The sequence below is a fragment of the Pelophylax lessonae genome (genome assembly GCF_965119305.1).
Source record: "Pelophylax lessonae genome assembly, chromosome: 6".
NCBI classification, from domain to species: domain Eukaryota; kingdom Metazoa; phylum Chordata; class Amphibia; order Anura; family Ranidae; genus Pelophylax; species Pelophylax lessonae.
Window position 1 is genome coordinate 149,622,167 of NC_138773.1, and position 27,633 is coordinate 149,649,799.

Consider the following 27,633-nt stretch of genomic DNA (forward strand, 5'->3'; position numbering starts at 1 on the left):
GAGGCGTTATATAAGGTGGAGGATAAGCACCATTCTGTCGGTTGTATATGTGATTGCCTGTTTGCTCTATGGTAAGGAGTACCCACAGGTGTCTTTCTCACTGGGCTCTATTTCCTTTCACCTCTGCTTATTGATTTGATTATGGTTATCTGATTTACACTATGGAGTTCTCTTTCCTTTCATGGTGGTGACATCCATTGAGAGTCTTTCTGGATTAACTCCTTGTATAGTGATATTCATTTATCCTAAGATTTCTACAAGCATTTACATCATCTCAGTCTGGTAAGAGGCGTTTTATATGGTAAATAGGGAAAAAGGCCGCGCTTGGGTCACACTCAGGATATATAACAATTAATAAGAAAAAAGGCAGCCAGTACAAAAACAACGAATCAGCATAAAATGTAAATACAAGTACAGCGCCAATCATATGTGTGAGGACAAGACACTATGAGGAAAAAGTCCAACAGTACACAAATAATGATCCACAATTGAAAGATGAAAAAGTCCAGCCACCCAAGATGGAGTCAATTAGATGGAAACATCACTACCGCGTGCAACAGATTGTAGTAGATGTCTGCTTACCAGAACCTCCAGACCCCCTGTTAAGGCGGGTCAAATGGGTAGATGGTAAAAAGATCCAAGGAGGGGGTCCTCTGAGTTAAAGAAACCGATTCTGTTATGATCACTCCAGACAGGACACACTTCCAGCATCCAAATACACCAGTGCAGTAAGTGGGGATGATAGCAGACCTCAAAATCAAGAGGGAGACTCCAATGGCATAGTAAACTTTACATCTTTATTGATGAAAAATAATAAAAATGGGAACTCACATTCAGGACAATTCAATGCGCATAAAGTGGAAACCAGGAAAAGTGTGAAGACATGCAGGCGTGCCTGACACTTCGTCCTACCTAGGACATTTTCAAAGGCAATATCCGCATCCATCCGCACGCTATTTGTAGTGTAAGGCCTTAAATGCGATCCTCCCACGGGGTCCCGGAAGTCCGGAGCCACCGGAAGTGCGTCCGCCGGAAGTGATGTCATCGGCGGAGATACATCACTTCCGGTTTTACGATCCCACTACGAAGGAGCTTGCGTTTCACCGCTACTCCATCCTGAGGACCCAGGAAGTGAAACTCCCCTCCAGAGGTCGCCAAATCGAGAATACTCGATTTAGGCAAAACCCACTTCCGGCGAACTGACACCTCCACAGCACCCGTTAACAACTGGGACACCAGCAGGAGAAGCAACAAAGTGATCGCATAAATAAAGGAGGACCAGGTTAACCCCTTAAAGGTGGCTTTAACAACATGATCCATAAACAATTAATTCATGATTATACGCATATGATTACAATCACAATAAATGTATATACCATCAGGGGGAAACAGAAAAAAACCCCAAATCAGAACATACATGATATAATGAGGTTGCCACGATTATATCACATAAATAAATATATATATAAAAAGTGTTGCCACAATCAACACATATTGATGGAAAGTGCATTAAACCCTAATATAAACAATACATTATTCCATTTAAGTATAATAAATCTATAAATGCATTTGTTAAGAAAATTTTATATTAAATGAATTTGGATTTTAAAACTGATTCATCTAATAGCAGACTAAAAGGCTAAAAAAGCTAAAAAAGGGGGGGGGGTAGCCCTTTGTCCATAAGCAAAAAAGGGGGGGAGAAGCAAGGAGGGATGGGCTATCACGCATAGCTGTAGTCAACCGTTATTGATAAAACAGTTGACATCCCAGTCGACATTCAAGCCATGCGGCGTATAGCATTTCATATCAAAGATTCAAGGAGTCTCTTTTCTAGAAATTTCACGCCTCACATTGCGACATCTCCAATTGGCTGTGAATTTATCAATACCTATAATCGATGTTCCTGTGGCTTTTTTAGCATGACACTCCAGATAATGTCGGGAGACACTATGCTTGGGGAATCCTTGTCTGATGTTCCCCAAATGCTCGTTAACTCTTATCTGCATAGTTCTGATTGTCCTCCCGACATACTGGAAGCCACAGGGACATTCCAGAAGATATACCACATTTTTGGTGGAGCATGTGATAAAAGAGCCAATGTTATAGACCTTCTGTGTAACATTAGACCGAAAGGACACCACTTTTCTATCTTTAATGGCATTAGCCTTACAGACCACACACTTGCGGCATGGGAAAAACCCCTTAATCTGAGGGGAAAAAGGCAGACTTGAGAGGTCGATTTACCACGTTAGGCGCCACCTGAAGCCTCACTGGAGAGACTCCACGATAGACGACCATCGGTTGATCGCCCAACGCTGGAGCCAAAACTCTATCATTCTGAAGCACTTTCCAATGCCTAGAAATGATTTTCTTCAGGTCCCTATATTGTTGGGTATATGTTGTTATAAACAGAACCCCAACTTTCCCATCAAAAGCCTTATCTTTCGGGGTATCCATCAACATTAAGGCTCTGTCCCTATCAGCTACCTCATGGATAACCCTATTCAGATCGACTTAAGCATAGCCCTTGTCTAGAAACCGCCTCTTAAGGACACTAGCCTGCTGAAAATAGTCTGCTAGGTGAGAGCAGTTCCTTCTCACTCTTAGGAACTGACTCATAGGAACGGAGTTTAACCAGGAGGGATGATGAAAACTATCCCTCCCGATAAACCCGTTCCTATCCGTGGTTTTAAAGAAGGTTGTTGTCACCAACGAATCTCCGCTAACCTTAATATTCAGATCCAAAAAGTGGATATTATTCTCACTGGCTTCATGTTGCAGTTTAATGCCAAAGACATTATCATTCAGTTCCTGGAAGAAAACATCCAATGACTCCATCGTGCCATTCCAGACGACAATGACGTCATCGATGTAATGCCTCCAGAGAACCAGCTCCGGTCTCTGATCATGAAAAACAAAGTCCTCCTCCCACTTCGCCATGAACAGGTTGGCCATGCTTGGTGCGAATTTAGCACCCATGGCCACACCTTTGGTCTGCAGAAAGTAAGAGCCCCCAAACCAAAAATAGTTGTGGGTCATGGCAAAGGAGAGGAGACTAAGTACCCACGTTCTCTGTGCAGGAATCAAAGATGAATCCCACTTTGGAAATGATTCAACAGCTTTCAGGCCGTCGGAATGTGAGATTATGGTGTACAGGGAGGTCACGTCCGCCGTAGCCAGGACGTAACCCTCCCTCCACACCACATCCCCCAACAACCTCAGGACCTGGGTAGAATCGTGCCAAAAGTAGGTGTGCCAACTACCAGCGGTTGCAGATAAGCATCGATGTACTTCCCTATTCGGGAAGTCACCGAATCTATCCCGCTGATAATTGGACGGCCAGGAGGGTGAACAGGGTCCTTGTGAATTTTTGGAAAGTAATATATTACTGGTACTCTTGGGGCAGCAGGGACCAGATATGCCTTCTCTTTCTTATTGAGAATTCTATCATCAAAACCCTGATTCACCAAAGTGGTTAGCTCAACCTTATATAGGGGTAACCCTACTCGCAAATATAAGGTTGAGCTAACCACTGAGGAAGTCGTGATGCGAAAGCATAAGACGCCACGCGTATAGGGGAAGGAGACCTGGGCGGACGAGCAGCGACCTACCAGCACGGCTCCCGACAGCTACTGTTTTTGGCGTGTACGGTCCGCACAAGCCCATTGTGCCGATTCATGTGAGTGCAATTCTACATTGAATGTGAATCAATTAAAGGATAATAGCAGTGTACACTTAGATGCCTCATTATCTTTATTCATATATCATGTTCATAGGATGGTGAGAGATCGATTCAGGAAGTGGTCATATTGAGGATTCAATGCTGGTTTAATGCTTCAGTGAGGTGAGAGGCCATCTGGTGGCTAAACGGTGGTGGTGTCACTTGCACTTTTATATGAAACATCTATCAAGCACTTTATTGAATTTTAATCCACGGTTATATTTATATTTTAGTGGACTCTTATGCACTTTACTTTGAATGCACCTTATGGACATTATTTATTGCGCTGTATACATATTTTGCTGTGTTAACTCTGCTACACACAGTGCCAAACTCACTGGCCAATTTTTTGAACAACTGGTGTGATAGACCAGTGGCCCCCCAATACCACATATTGAAGTGGGGTGTTATTTAACAGTATACTTTTCTAAAAGTGTATTTTAGTCCTGCAAAAATGTGGCCTCTTTTGCTGTGTTAACTCTGCTACACACAGTGACAACAGTTACTGGCCAATTATTTGTAGAACTGGTGTGATAAACCAGTGGCCCCCCAATACCACATATTGAAGTGGGGTGTTATCTGAGTATACTTTTACAAGTGTATTTGTGTCCTGCAACAATATTGCCTCTTTTGCTGTGTTAACTCTGATACACACAGTGCCAAACTCCTTGGCCAATTTCTTGAACTGGTGTGATAGACCAGTGGCCCCCCAATACCACATATTGAAGTGGGGTGTTATTTGAGTATACTTTTACAAGTGTATTTGTGTCCTGCAACAATATTGCCTCTTTTCCTGCGTTAACTCTGATATACACAGTGCCAAACTCCCTGGACAATTTTTTGAACAACTGGTGTGATAAACCAGTGGCCCCCCAATACCTCATATTGAAGTGGGGTGTTATCTGAGTATACTTTTAAAAGTGTATTTGTGTCCTGCAACAATATTGCCTCTTTTGCTGTGTTAACTCTGATACATACAGTGCCAAACTCCCTGGCCAATTTTTTGAACAACTAGTGTCATAAACAAGTGGCCCCCCAATACCACATATTGAAGTGGGGTGTTATTTAACATTATACTTTTCTAAGAGTGTATTTTAGTCCTGCAAAAATTTGGCCTCTTTTGCTGTGTTAACTGTGCTACACACAGTGACAACAGTTACTGGCCAATTATTTGTAGAACTGGTGTGACAAAACTATGCCCCCCCCCCCCCCAATATCACATATTGAAGTGGGTGTTATTTAACAGTATACTTTTCTAAGATTGTATTTTAGTCCTGCAAAAATTTGGCCTCTTTTGCTGTGTTAACTGTGCTCCACACAGTGACAACAGTTACTTGCCAATTATTTGTAGAACTGGTGTGATAAAACTATGCCCCCCCCCCCCAATATCACATATTGAAGTGGGTGTTATTTAACAGTATACTTTTCTAAGATTGTATTTTAATCCTGCAAAAATTTGGCCTCTTTTGCTGTGTTAACTGTGTTCCACACAGTGACAACAGTTACTGGCCAATTATTTGTAGAACTGGTGTGATAAACCTGTGCCCCCCCCCCAATACCACAGATTGAAGCGGGATGTTATATACCTTTTTCCAGATATACTGCGATTCTCTAGAGACTTTTGACACAGGGTAATTTAAAAACATGACAGGCTGAGGAAGAGGCAGACACTTACACAGAGGTGGTAGGGGTAGGGCAGTAGCAGTAGGCCGGAGCCAAAATGTGAAGTTTCAGAAGGCGCGTTCAATTACGTCAAAGGACGCACCAGACTTGGTTGAGTGGCTCACTCAGCCTTCCTCTTCTGCACCCTCCTCATCCTCTCTATCTGCACCGTCTTCACTCTCTGCTGTGTGCACCCCCAAATACACCACCACAAACACCACCACCACCATATACCTTCTGCTTGAGTCACTGGAATTATTTTACCATCCATCACAAGACATTTGCAATGCGCAGCCATTGTTGGCATCGAATAAGGAAGAGGAGGTAGCAACAGCCGCCACTCAGAAGTCTGACGACAGTACCCAGATCAGCCCAAGGAGGTTGGTCCCCGCTGCTGCTGCCTACTCCGAGATCTCGATTGTTAGTGGTGGGAAAGGTGACGTGGATGATGACGTAACTATGGACGTCATGTGGGTGCCCACAAGAGAGGAAGAGGAGGGGAGTTCAGAGGGAGAGATCGACCGGCAGTTAGGGAGGAGAGGCAGGCACAACTTGCATTGCACAAGAGCTACAAAGCAGACTGCAAATGTATCAGGAGCGAGCCATCAACCATGTACAGTCACATCTGGCGCTCCCAGGACGCCGACGCATGGCTCCGCAGTGTGGGTTTTTTTAATGTGTCAGTTGCTGACAACAGTGTTGCCGTCTGCAGCCTTTGCAGTCAACGCATAAGTCGCTGTAAGCCCAACACTCACCTAAGGACAACCGCCTTAAGAAGGCACCTGAACTCCCATCACTGAGCCCAGTGGGAGCAACACCATCAGAACCCACAAAGCCACACTCCAGGCTCTCACCATCCAGCCTCTTCTCCTTCTCCTCTCTCCTCACATTTGTCCTCCACTTCACCTTCCATGATGCCGTCGTCACGTTGTTCTGGAAAAAGGCCGGCTTCTGTGGCCCAAATTTTATAGCGGAAAAAAATGATGACGCCGGATAACCCAATGTTTGACTGCTGGCTTGTCGGAACTGATAGCCCGCCAACTACTGCCATATCAACTGGTGGACTCGGAGGCCTTTCGGAAATTTGTGGCCATTGGAACACCACAATGGAAGGTCCCAGGCAGGAAATATTTCTCGCAGAAGGGCCTTCCAGAGCTGTATGGCCATGTTCAGCGGCAAATGAAAATATCTCTGGCACACAGTGTTGGTGCCAAGATACATCTGACCACAGACACATGGTCTAGCAAACACGGGCAGGTAAGGTATATCACTTTTACTGCCCACTGGGTGAACCTTCTGACGGCCATCAAGCATGTAACCCGTGGCACCCGTGTAGATTTGGGTGTATCGCCAAGGATTGCATGCAGGCATGCCTCTTCTTCTCCTCCTCCTCCTCCTCCTCCTCCATTCTCCCTCTCCTTCTCGGCTGACTCCTCCTTTTCTGCTGCTACCGTCTCTTCTGCTGCACCGCCCAAGATCCCCAGAACCTATTCCACATGGCAGGTGAGACATTGCCATGCTGTGCTGCGTCTGTTGTGCCTTGAAGCCAAGAGCCACACTGGTCCTGCACTCCTTTCAGCTTTGCGTTCACAGGCAGATCAGTGGCTGACACCGCTGAATTTGACAGTTGGTAAAGTGGTGTGTGACAACGGTGCCAATCTGCTGAGCGTGCTGAAACAGGGCAAAATAACACAAGTGCCATGCATGGCACACGTCCTGAACTTGGTGGTGCAGCAATTCGTTGCCAAATACCCTGGGGTCCAGGATGTCTTGCGGCAGGCCAGGAAAATCTCGGGGCATTTCAGAAGATCTTACACAGCCATGGCTCGCCTTGCTGACATTCAGCGGCGACACAACCTGCCTGTCAGGCGTCTTATTTGTGACTGCCCGACGCGATGGAACTCAACGTTGCACATGCTTGATAGGCTGCTCCAGCAGAAACGTGCAGTTAACGACTACCTGTGGTACTAACTCTGCGGCAGGACAGGTTCTGGGGAGCTTGGGTTTTTTTCACCTCGTCAGTGGCTGCTCATGCGGGACGCATGCAGACTTCTGCGGCCATTCGATGAGATCACCAAACTGGTCAGTCACGGCCAGGGTGCCATCAGTGACATTGTACCTTACACCTTCTTTCTGGAGCGTACATTGCGTCGTGTCATTGATCAAGCCGTCGAGGAGCAGGAAGATGAGGAAGTCGCAATGTTGGATGAATTCCCAGTGGGTGCTACTCCATCTGAGACAAGTCAAAAGCAGGAGTCCGAAGAGGAGTCCGAGGAGCATGGTGCTGGGAGGGATATGGAGGAGCAAGAAGAGCATGCTTTAAACCTTTCCGGGATCCCTCATTTTATCCGTGGATGGGGGGAGGAGAACGAGGACAATAATATCCTGGATGATGAGCTGGAAGCAGGCCACTACACCGCTTCCAATTTAGTGCGAATGGGGGCCTTCATGCTCCAGTGTTTTAAGGGGGACCCCCGTATAAAAAGCATAAAGGCCAAGGACCAGTACTGGGTGGCAACGTACTTAGACCCCCGGTACAAACAAAAAATGGCGGAAATGTTACCACAATCACCATAGGCGTGCGCACAGGGTGTGCCGGGTGTGCCTGGGCACACCCTAATCACCTAGGGCACATTAGCATTATCGCTCTGTTTGCCAGTGAGGAGATGGGAAAGATCTCCCTCGGACCTGCTCTGCCATAAGAGAAGTGCCACACACTTCTATTTCACTTTGCCAGCAGGGAGAGTAATGTACCGGGGCCATGTACATGTAGGCAAACACATGCATGTGTATTTAAACTTTGGGGTGCACACCCTAATGCAATAGGCTGCGCACACCTATGACAATCACAGAGGGCGGTCAGAATTCAGCACTTCCAGGTCTTGCTGCAGGAAATGCTGCATTCTGCTTTTGCGTGCGCTGGCAGAGGAATTTCCAGTCACAGAGAGACAGTTGCGGGTAGCAATCCAACAGCGCCTGCAAGAAGAGGGCAGTTTGAAGATGTCTTGGTAACTTCAGATATGAGATCCTTCTTTCAGCCGAACCACGGACAGCTGTACTCTGGATCCAGCATCAGGGAACGCCTAGACCGTCAGGTGTCCGACTACATCGGGTTAACGGCCGATGTGGACGCTCTGAGGAGTGATGAACCCCTGGACTACTGGGTGGGCAGGCTTGACCTCTGGCCAGAGCTTGCACAATTTGCAATGGGAATGTTGGCTTGCCGCCCGTCCAGTGTCCTGTCCGAAAAGACGTTCAGCGCGGCAGGGGGGATCGTGAGCGATAAGTGCACTCGCCTAGCTCATGACAGTGTAGACTACCTCACATTTATAAAAATGAATGAGGCATGGATCTCTGAGGAATTCAAAACATGTGACCAGTAGACCATGTTTCATTGAAATTCCTCATGCCAGGCCACAAATATCCGCCAGACTGCCATCCACCCACAACAATTCCTGGTCCTTGTCTTTGCTAAATACAGTGGCATAAAAGGCATTTCATGTCCATTGAATGGCAAATTTTTGGGGCCTTTCAGGGTCGACAATTATTTTTTCAGTGAATGCCTAATGTACCTCCAGCCACAGAATACAACTTTCTTTGCTGTCAGGTAAACCCATGTGGGCTAGTTTTTGGGGCCTATACTGGCCGACACCTACTTCTGTATCCTGTGAATGCCTAATGTACCTCCAGCCACCAAATACTATGTTCTTTTCTGTCAGGTAAACCCATGTGGGCTAATTTTTGGGGCCTATACTGGGCAACACTTCTGTATCCTGTGAATGCCTAATGTACCCTCAGCAAACAGAATACTACGTTCTTTGCTGTCAGGTAAATGCATGTGGGCTAATTTTTGGGGCCTGGAATGGCCGACAGTTAATTCTGTATCCTGTGAATGCCTAATGTACCTTCAGCGACAGAATACAACATTCTTAGGTGTCAGGTAAACGCATGTGGGTAATTTTTTTGGGCCTGGAATGGCCGACACTTACTTCTTTATCCTGTGATTGCCTAATTTTTCGGACTAGAATTTAAAATCAATAGGTCTGTAAAGGTTCCGCCAAATTGTGGAATGGATGCGGACCCATTTTACAGATGTGTGAATGGACCCTATATGTATTTGACATGTATTTACCGGCTGCTGTCAGTTCTGGCTGATTTATAAAAAAAAAAATAAAAAATATTTGCTTTTAAAAAAAAACAAAAACAATTGTAGGGCAACTTTTCCAATTGCAATACTTCTGTTATGACATTGTCCATGTGCTGGGACTATTTGTGCACAGCTAGTAAGTCTTTTGTGGCTGCAAATATGACCTAAAGGTTTTTAAAGTTCGCCTCCCATTAAAGTCAATGGGGCCCGCCGCAAACTTGCGGTTTGCGGACTTTTGAGAAAATTTGCGGCTGACGTTCGCGGACCGCACTGCCCGATGTTCGTCCATCACTAATGACAAACAGGTGGCAATGCATTCCAATGGACAAACAGGAGTTACCGGATGATCATCCATTAACCATCTGTTTACATTCAATTCCGATCTGATACGGGATGATAAGGGTACGTTGTGATGTGTGAAAATGGAAATGAACGGACATTAATGAACTGTTCATTAGCGTCTGCTCAGTTAAGACCTGTTCTGAATAAATTATGCTTTTTTATGTATTGTTTGTTAAGTCAACCTAGTACCCAGGTAGTGGTCATTACAGTAGGAAGTACATCCCCTTGCAGAACATGGCCAGAGACGTCTCCCAGGAGCACCTAATAAACCTGGTGCATGAAAGGCCAGGCTTGTCAAGAGCACAGTGACAGAGTGGTAAACAACTGTGGGAAAAAAATCTTTCATATTGTGACACCAAATTGGTCCACCATGACTGCCAAACAAAATGACAAACGTGGTAAGTGTTGCATATCTGCAACATGCTCACAAACTCTTGTCAGTGTTTTGATGTAATGTAAACAGTATTGTTTGATCAAAAAAAAAACTACCATGCTTGTGACATGTGGGTAATGCCCTGTTCAGTCTCTCACTGCAGCAGAGCAAAAGCATGTAGCAGTCTGCATTGTATGTATTGGTATTCTACTTTTGCAGTAATGCATGTGAATTTAAGGTAAGTTCACATCCTTTCTGACCTGTCTGAAGAAGTGCACATCTTGTCCATGAAGGAGATTATTGCTGTGTCTATCGCTGCGTTTGTTGCACACTGAGAGTCTGTGATGACCTTAGGCTAAAAATCTTCGACACATGCAACTTAGTACTGCAAACTTGCCTTGGTGTTCATTTGAATATGTTGATTTTTATTCAGCATTCTGTGCACATGATGTTAATGATTTTTATGAAAGGACAAGGGCATGCTGAAGGACATCATTGCTGTGTCTATCACTGCCCTTGTTGCACGCTGAGTTTGTGGTGACCTTAGGCTAAAAATCTTTGACATATGCCAACTTAGTACTGCAATGATGCCTTGGTGTTCATCTGAATATTTTGATTTTTAAACAGCATTCTGTGCACATGATGTTCATGATCTTTATGAAAGGCCAAAGCCATGCTGACTACGTTTTTTTCTTTGGCCCTTTTTATTCAAAATTTTGCTCACTGTGTCCTACAGGAAATTAAATTAAACAAAAGATGAGGTTCTCTCTGAGACCATTTTAGAAGAGATTCAAAGGAGGAGACATTAGAGAGTCTAAGCTGTTTCGGAGCTACAAAAAAAAAAAAAATCAGTCTACTTTGAAATGTTGTCCCTCCAAAGAAAGTCATGGACGTTCAATCATAAATGATGCTTCGATGTTCCATCTGGAAAACTGAAAGTTGGTCTCTCTATAGTTAGGATTGTGACCAGGGCTGCTGTTAGAAATCGCGGGGCCCCGTACAGACTACCTGGCAGGTGCCCCCCAAGAAAATATTAAAGATATATTTAGCTGAAAGTACAACAAAATCACTTTTAGCAGACACAAATATAACATAACTCACATAATTCCTGCTAAATCTAAAAAAAAAAACTATGTTAAATAAAAAAGATGAGATGAGAAAAATATATGTTAAATAAAAAAGATGAGATGAGAAAAATATACAGGCTGGGCAGTTGGAGCTCAGTGATCAGAGAGAGACAGAGAGAGAGAAACAAAGTTACAATTTACAAATAAACTCCTGAGCAGAGATAAGTGCTGGGAGGGGGGCCCACACAAGGGAGGGGGATTAGTGAGGGACAACTGTCTCTTTCTCAACAGATAAAAAGCTGATAGCAGGGAGAGGGACAGATCAGATTCAGGTGCTGGAGGAAGATATATGTATTTGTGGTCCATCACTAACCCCCCTCTCTGTGTGGGCCCCCCTGTGTGCTCGGGCCCCCTACAAGAGGGCTGGTGGTCCCCCCCTATCAGCGGCCCTGATTGTGACCAAATGTTTATTTCCTCCTTTTTTTTTTTTTTTTTTTTAGTACACTTTTAAACATTTCAGAGGACAATGCTGAAGAAAACCTTGATGAGACAGAAGTAGTGGAGGAACGTGAGAGGGCCAGTCCCAGTCTGTGGAGGAGAGAGCACTTCCGAGCCCTTCACAAAGATCTATACATGTAAGTATACTCTTGAGTAGTAAGCATAATCAGATGTACACCAAGACATCATTGCTGTGCTCAATTGGCAAATTCTGCTCTACAGGTTAGTCATGATAGACCAACAACACCAAGATACTCTCGACATGAGCTGAAAATAATGAGATGGACAAAGCCAGGAAGTCCTTAATGGACGAGATGACCACCTCTAAAAGACAGGAGAGAAATTATCCATTCTGTGATCTGAATAGCTCAAATGCGTCCTTCTTGAAGACAATGTATCCTAAACTAGAAAAAGCCCCAGTAGAGAGGCTGTTGGAGATACATATGGGTATATTTAATTATGTGGGGGATGTGTTAGAGCTGCCGAGTCAGGAAGTCCATTACCTACTATTAGCCAGTATGATCTCCCTCAGAGGCCATACAGTCAATATCTATATGAGTCCCTATGTATGCCAGGTCAGCCATATCAACCACCCTGTCCCCAACCCCCTTTCTATTCATACAGCTCTATGCACCATACCTAGAGGCCTCCCTTTGGCAGTTCTTCTCCTGCATAGTCCTCACAGGGAGAATATCCTCCAAGTAGAAATGCCAGCTCACATTCCTCAGATCATGGTTGTCAAGCAAATAGCCACTCCAACTCTGGGTCTTTTTCCAAACCTTCTATTTATTTTCCTCATCCCCCACCCCTTTTTATCAGGATTTGTAACTGATCAATAGAAAATGTTTTTGTTAAGTTTGCATAGTTTATGCATTGATAAATAAAGCTTTGAGAAATAAAAAGAAAAACAAAAAAATGAAGCAAAAAAACCTTTGTGTTTGCATACATTTGTACATTTTGTATAGACAGTGGTCCAACAGAAACTTGTTATGAAATGCAGAATAAAACAAATCTGTTTTGAACATATTATGTTATTTTGTGCATTTTTGTGTGCATTTTTATGCTATCAAACTTAAAAAAATTAAATATCCAGAAATAGTAAACATCTACTTAGCACTACCCCCATATGGTTTGCAGATGACAGGGTTCCCCTGCACAGCCAGGCACACAACAGCTTCAGCCTCCATCCAAACACAGTAAATAGTCCTTGAGCTTTGTTTTGTGTTTTTATTAGGGGGTAATAACTTGGCTGGGGATAGGAATTATGGGATGCCCCACTGAATAGTGACGAACTAGGGACAACTTCATCCCTCTATACAACTCCAATTGATTCCTCTGTAGTAGTTAACAGTCTCTGTTAGATCAGCAAAAGCCCCTCACAGGCTAGGATCTCTCAGTCCATTTGGAAAGTAGCACAATGTGTTGTGAACTGCATCCTGGAGTTCCTCCAACTCCCCTGTAGACAATGTTCCCAGCTCTTCCACTGCAGGAAATAATAGCCCACCTGGCCACCTCTTCATCAGCCCACCTGGCTGCTTCTTCACTAGTCTACCCGACTGACTATCTGGAGATCTCCCAGAGCAAGGTAGGGAAGATTTAAGCACACTGTTATCTTCCAGGGAGACCTGAAGAGACAAAGAAGAGATGAGAAACTGAGAGATCCAGTGTTGTGGAAATGTTATTAATATTTGTGTGGACATTATTTTAGGATGTGTTTTTAGTTAAATTGCCATTATGTCTCCCAGTGTCAGTTTACTGGTAATCACTATGCACAGCAAATATGGCTTTAACTGGCATTAAGGAAAGACCTGTAACTGTGGAAACCTTCCATTAAATGGAGACTATATGCTACTTGTAGCCTGATCAGCCCTATCAGCGGTGCCGGTCTGGATCTATGGCAGTGCAAGGCGAACTCCATGGCACAAATGTATATCAGCCAGTCGGGGCCCAGTATTTATTGAATATGATATGTTTGTGATGTGAAATTCTTATCGTTTTGATAATATCTGCCCTTTTGCCAGGATTATTGGCTGGTAGCTTTCTGTTATGCTTGATCCGCATGATTGAAATGCTGCTGCTATTGTCCTTTGCAGATGAAGTCTCATTCACTGGAACAGTAGCATGATGACTATCAAATATGTTTTTTATGAATTAAATTATATAGGATTTAATCTAACAGGTTATAATGGGAGTGTATGCACACGTATTAGCGGGGCAACGTTCATGAGATACACGCTGGCTCCATTGCATAGTGTTTGGCGGTAGAGATAGACGAACATCGGCCGGGGAGGTTCGCGAACGTCAGCCGCAAATTTTCTCAAAAGTCTGCGAACCGCAAGTTCACGGCGGGCCCCATTGACTTTAATGGGAGGTGAATTTTAAAAACATTTAGGTCATATTTTCAGCCACAAAAGACGTACTAGCTGTGCACAAATAGTCCCAGCACATGGACAATTAATCAGCCAGAACTGACAGCAGCCGGTAAATACATGTCTAATACATATAGGGTTCATTCACACATCTGTAAAATGGGTCCGCATCTATTCCACAATTTGGCGGAACCTTTACAGACCCATTGATTTTCAATTCCAGTCTGAAAAATTAGGCATTCACAGGATAAAGCAGAAGGGGTCGGCCATTCCAGGCCCCAAAAATTAGCCCATATGCATTTAGCTAAGAACGTAGTATTCTGTGGCTGAAGGTACATTAGGCATTCACAGGATACAGAAGTAAGTGTCGGTCAGTATAGGCCCCAAAAACTAGCCCACATATTTTTACCTGACAGCTACAGTAAGTACGTAGTATTCTGTGGCTGAAGGTACCAGAGGTGGGGGACTTGAGTCACATGACTTGACTTAAGTCAGACTTAAGTCACCAGTTTGAGGACCTGAGACTTGCTTGACTAAAATTAATAAAAGACTCAACTTGACTTTGACTTGGTATTCATGACTTGAGACTTGACTTTGACTTGAGACATATGACTCGAAATGCCTTTACTTTTTTAAGTTATTAAATATTTGCATTTTCTCAAGATGTGTTGAAGCAAAATGTTGAAGCATGTTCTGTTTCTGACACCACAGTCACTTAAAAGACCTCAGTGGAGTGCGCATGCGCGCGGCGCCGGGTCAAGACATGGACTGACCGCGCTCCGCACAACCCGCCAGCTTCACAGCATACAATTGGCTGTCAGAACGGAGACACGGTCTCCCAACTAGGCGCAGGACAGAGGCGAAGCGAGGATGCACCGGAGGGCAATGGGAGTAGGCAAGAAGAAAACCGCTACGATGGCACATCTACCCTGCAAGTCGCGCCTGTCCCCTACTAGCTCCACACAGCACTCCAAGATGGCCACGACCCGCAGCTCGGCCGCACGAGGCGGCCCTCCTCTTGCCACTTAATCACCAGCATCACCATCTCGGAGGGCAGCTACATTGCCTCCACACAGCACGGAGCAACCCTCACCGGCAACACCCTGGATGGATGAGGTAGGGGATCCCTTTTCATCACAATCCCAGGGGGCCACATCCTGCAGCTTCTCCCCTTATCGGGCCTCACTACACGGGGATGTGGAGGGGGCCTCATCCCCAGCATCTTCTTTAGATCGACAAATGGCTGACATTGCAGAGATGGCCTTTAGCCAGGGAAGCTTCATGGCCCTCCCCCTCCTCCCCAGGCCACTTACTCGGGCGATTCAGTACTTTTTGCCAGATTTTCGGCCCTGTTACAGCAGGAACTTTCTAAGGCCTGTGCCACCATTACTGCCACCATTACTGCGGACTTAAAGGGAGACTTTCAGGAGATAGGAGGCAGACTTGATACTATTGAATCCAAAGTTGATGGCACTGTTCAGAGGGTCAACCAGAATCACAGGCTGATAGTCTCGCTCCAGGATCAGTTGGATCAAGCCAAGGACAAAATTGAGGACCTTGAGAACAGATCCCGCAGGTATAATTTTAGACTCAGGGAGCTCCCTGAATCGATAACTGATCTGTAACCAGCTATTCATAAGCTTATGACTGATCTTGTCCCTGACATTTCACCGCATCACCTGGAACTGGACCGCTTTCATCGGGCCCTAACGGCCCCGCGTTCAGATGGCCTGCCTAGGGACATTATTGTGAAACCGCATTTTTACAGAATTAAGGAAAAGATCATGGCGGCTGCCCGCTTTCGCAATGATGTTACCCTGCTTGACCACCCGGTACAACTGTTTGCGGACATCTCCCAGACGACCATACAAAAGCGACGATCCTTGAAACCGCTGCTGACCCATTTGATCAACCGCCAAATCAAATATCGATGGTCGTACCCATTCAAACTGTCCTTCTCATTCAAGGGAAAGTCCCATTCATTCTCCAGTTTTCATGAGGGAGAGGATGTCCTCCTGGACTTGGGCATCATCTCCAGAGATATTCCCCCAGCTAGATCCCCGCGGGGCTCTTCGGAGGAGGCCCCCAGGCCCTTGTCACCCCTATGGTCGCAACCTACGAAGAGGGGAAACGCCAAGTCATGCACCCCACCGTGAATGCTTGACTGCCCACTAGTCCAACTGGGCTTCTAACTTCCCCTTATGTTTTGTTTTTTGCCCCTCTCTCTCCCCCTGTTTTTGTTCTCCATTTTTTGGGGTTAGTCCTGGATTTCTGGTACTCTATACCCCAGAGGTGTCTGCTGGCTTATTGGTCTGGTGGACACCCCTGGCACCCCCTCTGGCCCGGGTCACCGTGGCTGGAGAGCCTGTTTGTTTAACTATTCTACCACTGGAATACTGGACAGTTCTTTGAGAGGGGGGCCCTGCCGGGTCTGCCTGCCCGGGCTGATTTTCACAATGGACCCTCATGGGGAGTTACGGCTCTCAGAACTGCTACTGTCGCTTACTGTTTTCTGCAATCCATTGCTGTTGATTTTACTGTTTATTGTTAGTTGTGATTTTCAGACAGTTTACCTGCACCCTTGACATGTGGGGAGATGCTTCCCTCCTGACTTGTGTCCCCCGCCGGACGGGGACTCGGCTCTAGGGGTCGGTGGCCTCTCTTCCCTGTATTGTTATTTGATTTACAGGCTGGGAGTGAAGCAACTCGGGTTGTTTCCGCATGCCACTTTCTGCGGCCTTGCTCACGGCGTTGGGCTGTGAGCAACCTCGCACAACCTTAAGGGGCGCTGGACCCCACAACCAGCCTACTATGTGTTTTGTGCTTGATATTCTGACGCATCCTCTGCCCCCCCTCCCTCTTTACGGGGGCTGGGGGGAAGGCGGGGGATTCTCTGTTCTTTTTTTTTATGTCCTTTCTGTTGTCTTGTTCTCTTCTAACCCCTCTCTCCTCTTCCTTTCCCCGACGGTGGCTGATCGACATCCAGGTCCCTTTGGATCGGCTCCAGGTTTTTGTAGCTCTCCAGTGCTGAGAGAGCGAAACATATCGACCTTCACAGCATACAGGCGAGTACAACTTTCCGAACCACCATGACACGTCCCTCTACCTGTGATTTTAAAATTCTTACACACAATGTGCAGGGCCTCAATGCCCCTGTGAAGAGGGCAAAAGCGTTTCAATTTTATCCCAAACAGGGTATTGATGTCCTCCTCCTGCAGGAGACGCATTTTTCTCGCACATCAGCACCTAAACGCCTTAGTGCCAAATTCCCTACTTGTTACATGTCAAACAGTGTAGACAAGAAAAAAGGGGTAGCGATCTGCATAGCCAAGAAGGTCCCATTCACACCTAGGGAGGTGATTAGAGACAAGGAGGGGAGATATGTTATGGTCCAAGGCAAAAATGAGCACGATGTAACTTTTGTCTCCTAGTATGCCCCTAATGTGGGACAGCTTCCCTTCTTTCAAGATATGTTGAGGGTAGTGATGCCGCGTGCAACAGGCCATGTAGTATTTGGGGGTGACAGTAATGTCCCCTTGGACCAGGTTATGGACAAATCTGACTCCTTGCGTGCCTCTTTGAAGCACGCCCCACGACTGGGGGTTAAATTGGCTCGTCTGCTGCACTCCACTGACTTGGTGGATGTGTGGAGGAATGACCACCCCACGATGCGCGATTTCACCCACTATTCCCATGCCCATAAGAGTTATGCCCGTATAGATCATCTTTTGGCCCTGTCGGCCCTCCTCCCGTTTGTGCTGAAAGCACAGATTATTTCTACCCCATGGTCTGACCACTCCCCCGTGGTTATGATCGTCTCAGACTTGTGGACCAAACCTAAGCCCTCCTCTTGGAGGCTTAATGCTTCACTACTGAATGACCCAATCATCTTCAAGGAGGTATCTGACTGCTTGAAACAATACTTTCTTGACAACCCAGCCACCGACACTTCCCCGGCTATAGTGTGGGCGGCGCACAAAGCGACGATAAGGGGTAAGCTTATTCAAATCGCCTCTCGGAAAAAAAGGGAACGCGATGGGGAGATACAGCGACAGGATGCTGAGTTGAGGGACCTCTTGCGGGAACAGAGGAGGGCCCCTGGGGTGGATATTAGGCATAGGATTGATGCGGCACATGTAGCCCTCAATTTTAGCCTAACCACCAATGCTGAAAAATCCATCCGCTGGTCGAGAAATAGATATTACACCTTGGGTGATAAACCCCACACCCTTCTGGACCGCAGGTTGGCCCCGAGACTCCATTCCCCGGCGCTTCCAAAGTTGCGGCTCCGGACTGGTCTCCGGACCCAGGACCCGCAGTTGATAGTTAACGAATTCTACCACTTCTACTCGCAGCTCTATTCCCAACCGCAACCGCTCAGACAGGCCTCCTTTGAGGAATTTTTTCGTGATATCCCCCTCCCTCAACTCTCCTCCCAGCATATGTCCATCATGGACCGAGAATTCTCGGACTCTGAGGTGCTGGCAGCTATTAAGACAGTTAATCCCAATAAGGCGCCCGGCCCCGACGGGTTCTCTGGCCACTACTACAAGAAATTTCATGAGATTCTAGCTACCCATCTCTGTTCCTTTTTCAACTCCGTTCGAGCAGGGGCCCCGATCCCAAAGTACGAGAACAATGCATTTATTCGTGTTATTCCTAAACCTGGTAAGGACCATGGGGATTGCCTTAATTACAGGCCGATTTCACTTATTAATGTGGATCTTAAAATTATGGCGAAAGTGTTAGCAACCAGGCTTAACACCTTTTTGGCGGATTATATACACCCGGATCAAGCTGGCTTCGTACCTGGTCAGCAAGCGCCTGACCAGACGAGATGCGCGATTGACGTTATATCGGCTCTTCAGTCCAAATGGGATGGCTTGGGTCGTCGGAAAGGCATGCTATTATCCCTAGACCTACACAAAGCATTTGATTCCTTGTTTTGGGACTATCTCCTGCAGACATTGGAGCGTTTTGGCTTCGGAAGTAACTTTCTCACCCTCATTCGCACGCTATAAGACGACCCCATTGCAAAGTTATCGATCAAGGGTTATGGGTCCTCCTTTCTGAACGTCCATAGGGGTACCCGCCAGGGGTGTCCCCTGTCCCCATTGTTATTTATTTTAGCCTTGGAACCGTTGGCCATTAGGTTACGCCTCAACCCGGACATCCGGGGCATACATAGTGGGGGCATTGAACACAAGTGCGCCCTATTTGCGGACGATATCTTGCTGTACATTTCGTCCCCCCTTGTCTCGATTCCCAACCTGCTCCGGGACCTGGAGAAGTTTGCGTCCATTTCTGGACTTAAGGTTAACCCCTCCAAGTCGCAGGCTTTGAATCTAACGCTGGATGGGGCCACTCTGTCTGCTCTCAGAGCCAACTTCACGTTTGCTTGGCAGGAACGATCGCTACCATACCTTGGGATACACCTCACTACATCAATAGCCACTCTTTACACACGCAATTATCCGCCATTGCACAAGAAAATGAGGGAGGACCTTGCAGCTTGGTCAGCCAACCCCCCGTCATGGTTCGGAAGGTTGAATTCGGTTAAAATTAATATTCTGCCTCGACTGTTGTACTTATTTCGTACTATACCTGTAATGCTTAACATGCCTGATCTTAGGGACTTCCAGGGGACAGTTCTCCAGTTCATTTGGGGAGACAAGCGGCCCAGAGTTAATAGGCGCACTCTTTTCACCCCAAAGCTGAGAGGGGGTTTGGGGGTCCCGGACCTGGGCAAGTATTATTATGCAGCCCAATTGGCCCATCTGATCCACTTCCACTCCCGGGATCCTCTCCCCATCTGGATGCAAATGGAGGCGGCCCACCTGCGGGTTCCCATTCATCACGCGATGTGGTTGCGGGCCAGAGACAGGCAGGGTATACTCTGTCCCACCCTGTCTCTCTCCCTGGATCTCTGGGATAGGCTGTCGGGCAGACATGCCTTCCACTCCCCCCATGCCCCATTGGCACCCCTGCTGGGCAACCCCTTGTTCCCGCCGGGTCTGTCTCCTTCAGTGTTTGAGTGGTGGACAAACAAGGGGTTCCTCAGACTGGCTGATCTGTGTGACCACCGGGGCCTGCTTACTAAAGCTCAGCTACTAGAGAATCATTCCCTCCCTGAGGGAGAGTGCTATCGTTATGCCCAGATATCCCATTTTGTTGCCTCTCTTAAGCGTACCAGTGACATCACCACCTCCACCCAGATGGAGCATCTCTGCCGAACGTTAGAGGAACAAAAGAGTTACATATCCATGATAAACAAAAGAGTTACATATCCACGATTTATAACATACTGCATGGTGACGACGCTAAACTGTCATATATGCTGCGTTGGGAGGAGGATCTAGATGTGAGCCTAGACCGAGCTGATTGGAACACTCTAGCACAGTTTAATTCTAAATCCATCCTTAATACCTCCTTAATAGAAGCTAACTACAAGGTTTTTCTGAGATGGTACATGGTCCCGGTCAGGCTGGCAGCAGCGGTTCGCACTGCATCCTCCAACTGTTTTCGGGGATGTGGACTAGCAGGCACGGTCCTCCATACTTGGTGGACCTGCTCGAAGGTGCGCCAATTTTGGATCCGTGTCTATAACTTCATTTATTCATTGACGCAAGTTAACCTGACCAAAGACCCCCAACAAGCTCTTCTGGGTAGACCGATAGCGGGGATACCCAAGCATAACAAACGTCTTATAGCTTTCGTGTTTATAGCAGCTAAAATTACAATCGCACGATCCTGGCGCACCCCAGTAGTGCCGTTCGAACTGCTTAAAACCAAGCTGACTTGGATTATGATAAATGAACGGATGGTAGCCTTATTGAATGATAAGATGAAATTATTTGACAAGACCTGGGACCCATGGATCCGCTACTTGGCCGGCCCCTCTTAGGAGAGGTTTTTCGGCGCTTTGATACTTTCGGACCGCACGCTCTGGGGACTCATCCCCCTGGGGGATGCTGGACCTGGATGTCGACCTCTTCCCTTTTTTACCCAGCCGCTGTTGCTTACCTTCCCCATCCCCCGTCCCCTCCCTGATACTTCTCTTTGCCTTTCTTTGCTCTTTGGATCTTTCGATCCTGTCTTGCCTTCCCTTTCTTTCTTATTTTCCCTTCTTCTTTACCTTTTCTTTTCTCTCACAGTGCATTGATAGCGGGATGTCGCATTTCATAGTCAGGTTCGCTAGATTGCGGGTGGGGGTCGGGGTCCGCTTCCCCCTGGGGGCGCAGTGTGTTCCCGTAGGGGCGCCTGGGGGGGGGCCTGGACAGCCCGCTCCTTCGTGTTATGAAGAGAGAGATTAGTACCTGCTCTAACTTGGTTCATCTGCCATTGCTCCTATTGTTATGTTCTTCTGACTCCTGCTGTTACCAATATCTGCATATGCATATTTCATGTTTTATGTACCCTATGTTCCATGCTGCCTTCAATTTCTATGGTTGAGCCACTTTGGCTCGTTATGCACTGTTGTACCTTTTCTGAAAACTCAATAAAAATTATTGAACATAAAAGACCTCAGTGTGTTCTGATTTTTAGGACACTGGCTGTTTAACAATGGAAATACTTAAAGTGGAGTTCCAGCCACAAAACAAAAATTTGACATCCGCTTGCTCTAAGTAACCTGAAAAAGAATTGGATAATCACGATTTTTTTTTCATTTTTTTTAACTTGTACTTGAAGAAAATATACTCACCTTCCTTCCACTTCCTCCCTCTGTGGCCCGCGCCCTCTCTTCTTGCTTGTATTGACTCCTGGGAGCTAAACGTCATCGCTCCCAGGAGTCAATGCGCCTGCACCGGCCCTGCTCGTCACTTCCGGAGCATGGCGCGCCATTCCCTGCTAAACATCTTCTGGGCATGCCCAGAAGCTGTGCAGGGATGATGAGCAGGGCCGGTGCAGGGCATTCTGGGACTCCGGTGTCACCAAAGAGTACACCGAGGAGTACACCGAAGAGGACGCAGAAGAGGACACCGAAGAGGACGCAGAGGAGGACACCGAAGAGGACGCTTTGGCCTCAGCTGCCCACACCTGAGATGGCAGCGCTGGACAAGACATTTTCAAGGTAAGTATTTCTCCTAAAAGGTAAGTGAACCTGGGACAGTTCAGATGCTATCATTGCTGAAATGCACTAGCCCTGACTGTCCCGGGAGTATTTTTATCGAAAAAAAAATATTTTTGAGGCCGGAACTCAGCTTTAACATGTTTTTAGTGACTGTGGTGTTGAAACATGACCGGACGAAGGATTTTGAGCTGTTTGGGCATTCAAAGTGTTTCTTTAATATGCCAAGAAAAAAGCACTAAGCAGTTTTGTTAATGTTGAAAATAAAACAAAACCTTTCCTGACCTCTGACTTTTAACTGATTTAAAGGTGAAAATTGGGGTAGATCAGTATTTTGACTTGATTTGTGACTTGACCAAAATAAATGACTTGCTTGACTTCTAGCAGGGACTCAACATGACTTGCTTGCTTTTCGCCACAGTAACTTGGGACTTGCTTGAGACTTGAAGGTTAAGACTTGAGACTTGCTTGTGAGTTGCACATGTGTGACTTACTCCCATGTCTGGAAGGTACATTAGGCATTTACAGGATACAGAAGTAAGTGTCGGTCAGTATGGGCCCCAAAAATTAGCCCACATGGGTTTACCTGACTGCTAAGTACGTAGTATTCTGTGGCTGAAGGTACATTAGGCATTCACAGGATACAGAAGTAAGTGTCGGCCAGTATAGGCCCCAAAAATTAGCCCACATGCATTTACCTGACAGCTAAGAACGTAGTATTCTGTGGCTGAAGGTACATTAGGCATTCACAGGATACATATGTAAGTGTCGGCCATAAAAGGCCCCAAAAATTAGCCCACATGGGTTTACCTGACAGCTAAGAACGTAGTACTCTGTGGCTGAAGGTACATTAGGCATTCACAGGATACAGAAGTGTCGGTCAGTATAGGCGCCAAATATTAGCCCACATGGGTTCACCTGACAGCTAAGAACGTAGTATTCTGTGGCTGAAAGTACATTAGGCATTCACAGGATACAGAAGTAAGTGTCGGCCTGTATAGGCCCCAAAAATTAGCTCACATAGGTTTAACTGACAGCAAAGAATGCAGTGCATTTGAAGGCTAGAGGTACATTAGGCATTCACAGTATACAGAAGTAAGTTTAGGCCTGTATAGGCTCCAAAAATTAGCTCACATGGGTTTAACTGACAGCAAAGAACGTAGTATTTGATGGCTGGAGGTACATTAGGCATTCACAGTATACAGAAGTAAGTGTCAGCCTGTATAGGCTCCAAAAATGAGTCCATATGGGTTTAACTGACAGCAAAGAACATAGCGTACTTGATGGCTAGAGGTACATTAGGCATTCACATGATACAGAAGTAAGTTTCGGCCTGTATAGGCCCCAAAATTAGCTCACATGGGTTTAACTGACAGCAAAGAACGTAGTATTTCATGGCAGGAGGTACATTAGGCATTCACACAGTATACATAAGTAAGTGTCGGCCTGTATAGGCTCCAAAAATTAGCTCACATGGGTTTAACTGACAGCAAAGAAAGTAGTGTATTTGATGGCTAGAGGTACATTAGGCATTCGCAGTATACAGAAGTAAGTATCGGCCTGTATAGGCCCCAAAAATTGCTGTCAGTTAAACCCAAGTGAGCTAATTTTTGGGGCTTATACAGGCTGACACTTACTTCTGTATACTGTGTGAATGCCTAATGTACCTCCAGCCACCAAATACTATGTTCTTTGCTGTCAGTTAAACCTATGTGAGCTAATTTTTGGAGCCTATACAGGCCGACACTTACTTCTGTATACTGTGTGAATGCCTAATGTACCTCTAGCCATCAAATACACTACGTTCTTTGCTGTCAGTTAAACCCATGTGAGCTAATTTTTGGAGCCTATACAGGCCGACACTTACTTATGTATACTGTGTGAATGCCTAATGTAATTCAGAAACCAAATACTACATTCTTTGCTGTCAGTTAAACCCATGTGAGCTAATTTTTGGAGCCTATACAGGCCGACACTTACTTCTGTATACTGTGTGAATGCCTAATGCACCTCTAGCCATCAAATACTACATTCTTTGCTGTCAGTTAAACCCAAGTGAGCTAAAGAACGTAGTGCTACTGGGCACAGCGCTACTGGGCACACATAATCAAATAAGATAAGTGAAATATAAAGTGCATCAGTGACAACCTCTAAAATCAGTCATAAAAAGTAATATACCAAAGATAAATTATTTTACCGAAAATACAATTGCTGTGCTTAAATCATTAAAAGTCCAAATTTAAAGTGTAATAAAATGGTATTAATTGTGCCTAATTATTGTGCAAATAGTGCTGAATAAGGTGCAGTCCAAAGAAAGTTCTTCACTTAAATAGGTATTCGTGCTGAAAAAAGTGCTTGTAGTGCTCCACACAAGTGCCAAAGTGCCTCCACACAGAACCATTTTGGGGATGCACTCACCAAATTCAGGATAAATTAGAACCTTAAATCTGCAGAGGTTAATGCAGGACAACCAGTATGGATGGATGGATAAATAGGTGAAATCTCCAGAGCACCTCCAGCCTCCTCTAAGTATCTCCCAGTTCAGAATGCTCAAAGAAAGGAGGGAAGAAGCCAAATAGTGAAGCCCGTAAGATATTTATTGCTTTAAAATATGTAAAAACTACTCACAAACATTCGTAAAGTGTCAGCGTATAATCACATTCAGTGGTCACAGCTCAAACCGTTCGGCTTCCGGGTACGCTGCTGGCGTGCGTTCCACGGTGGTTTAGGAAGTGACGTCGTGTGACGATAGCCTGCCAGGAAGTGCATCGATGCGTTTCGCTCGCCTACAATGGGCGTTTTCAAAGACATAGGATGTCTTTGAAAACGCCCATTGTAGGCGGGCGAAACGCATCCCATTTTATTGAACTTTAAATTTGGACTTTTAATGATTTAAGCACAGCAATTGTATTTTCGGTAAAATAATTTATATTTGGTATATTACTTTTTATGACTGATTTTAGAGGTTGTCACTGATGCACTTTATATTTCACTTTTCTTATTTGATTATGTATGCCTAGTAGCGCTGTTTTTATACATCTGATAAGTTTTCTTGTTTTTTTACCTTGTGAGCAGCAGCTGCAGGCGGCACAATTTATTATTTATTTATTTAGCGCGGGTTTTAATACACGTATTTTTACCCCTAAAACACGCAAAAAAAAAAAATCCACATGTGTTCCAAAACTTCAATTGTGTAGTAATAGCTTAAGTGATATTAAAAAAAAAAACAGGAGTGATCAGATGCAACTAATATGCAATATACTCATTAAGTGAGAAAAAAAAAAAAACCCATAGGTGATCAGATGCATCAATTTTGCAAAATACTCGTTAAGTGATAAATAAAGAAAAAAAAATACCACACGTGTTCCAGAACTTCAATTGTGTAGTAATAGCTTAAGTGATGTTGCACAAAAGAGAAGAGAAAAAAAAAATACATATAACCCCTATGAACACCCCACACATGTAGCTTCCCATCCTATTATATATTGCAACCAAAATGATATTGTGTGTCTTAAACCCAAGTGCATCTTACAATTATTCCCTATGTAGTTGAAGAAACATCGGGGGGGAGGAGAAAAAAAAAAGACAAGACAATTGCTTTCCCTGTTGGGTTTCCCCTTACATCTTTTCTCTTAAGGGAGGGGGGTTGTGCTGAGTGATATCTATCATAGCGAGACACAGGAAGCCAGCCCCTCCGTTCCTGTATAATGTATCCATGGTAGCCATTGTATTCTAGTCTGTTCCTCTGTACCCCTCAATGCGGCAGTCAATTCTTCCATTTTATGGATCTCATTAACCTTTGAATACCAAAGCTTAATTGGTAGTGGCATATTTTGCCTCCAAAATACCGGCATTGAGGAGTCGGAGTGTCAACGACTTTCTATACATCTTAACTGAACTCGATGTCAGATGGAGCAGACATAATGCAGGGTCATCCAGTACCTCCACATTAGTCAATTGTTTAATGATTGAGGCAACCTTTATCCAAAAAGGCCGCAGAAAGAAGCAATCCCAAAAAATATGTAACATGGTGCCCTCCTTCCATCCACAGCGCCAACACTTATCTGAACCGCTCACATCCATTTTATTTAGTACTACTGGAGCCCTATACCATCTGGTCAGAATTTTATATCCTGTTTCCTGTATTTTACTGTGTAATGAGGATTTGTGTACCAAGCTCAATATCTTAATTGTTTTTTCCGGTGTCAATGTAATCATAAGATCCCGCTCCCACTTTCGTAAAAATGTCAAATGCTGTTCTACCGGGTCCTCTAATAACATAGTATAAAACCAAGATATTAGGTGTCTAGGCGCTTCTCCTGATAAACAAAGTTTCAAATTGAGTCGGATCTCGTGGTATATAGCCTTTTTGCTGCAATGACCAGATAAAGTGTCGCAACTGGTAGATACTAAAATAATCTAATGACACTCCAGGCCATGCCTTAATCTCCTCTTGAGAAGGCATATGGCCTTGTTGCTATACATTATACACACGTGTTCTTCCCAATTGCACCAACTTACGTATCCTGGCATTCTTACAGCCGGGGGGAAAATCCGGATTGCCCAAGATAGGCGTTAAAGGCGAGGGATAGGGTGCTATCTTAGGATGGCTTTGCATTCGTCGGGATTCTCTCAGTGTTACCCCCACTGTTGGGTGTGCCCATATTGCATCCGTAGATGCAAAGACCGACCATGGAGCCGGCGGGGTCGGCTGTACTGCCTCTTCTACCTCTATCCCAACCCAGCGTTTAGTGGCTCGGCTGCATTGCCAATCGACCACTCTTACTAAGTGTATGGCCGTATAATACCAAAGAATATCAGGTAGTCCAACTCCTCCTCTTTCCTTGGGCAGAAATAAGGTCTGTAGCCTGATCCTAGGTGATTTGGTTGACCATATAAATGTTCAAAACAAAACGTTAATTTGATGAAAAAATGAAGAGGGGACGGCGATTGGTAGAGCCTCTAGCATGTACAGTATCCGAGGAAGTACATTATTTTTAATTACACTACACCGACCAAACCATGTTAATGCCAAGGGTTGCCACGTGCGTAGATCTGCCTTAATTTTCCCCACTAATGTAAGGTGATTCCTTCTATATAAATCTAGTGGGTCTGGGGTAATTTGTACTCCCAGGTAATCCAGTGAGCCATTCGCCCACTGGAATGAGAAGGATCTTCGCAAACAGAGTTCTTCCTGGGAAGATAAGGATATATTCAGAGCTGCCGATTTTTTAAAATTAATCTTAAAGTTAGGTAGATTACCATATACTTGCAGGGCGTCTAAGATATTAGGTAATGTAATAGATGGATTGGTGGCGAAAAACATAAGGTCGTCCGCAAAAACGGCCACCTTATGCTGATCGTCACCATGCGACACCCCCATAAC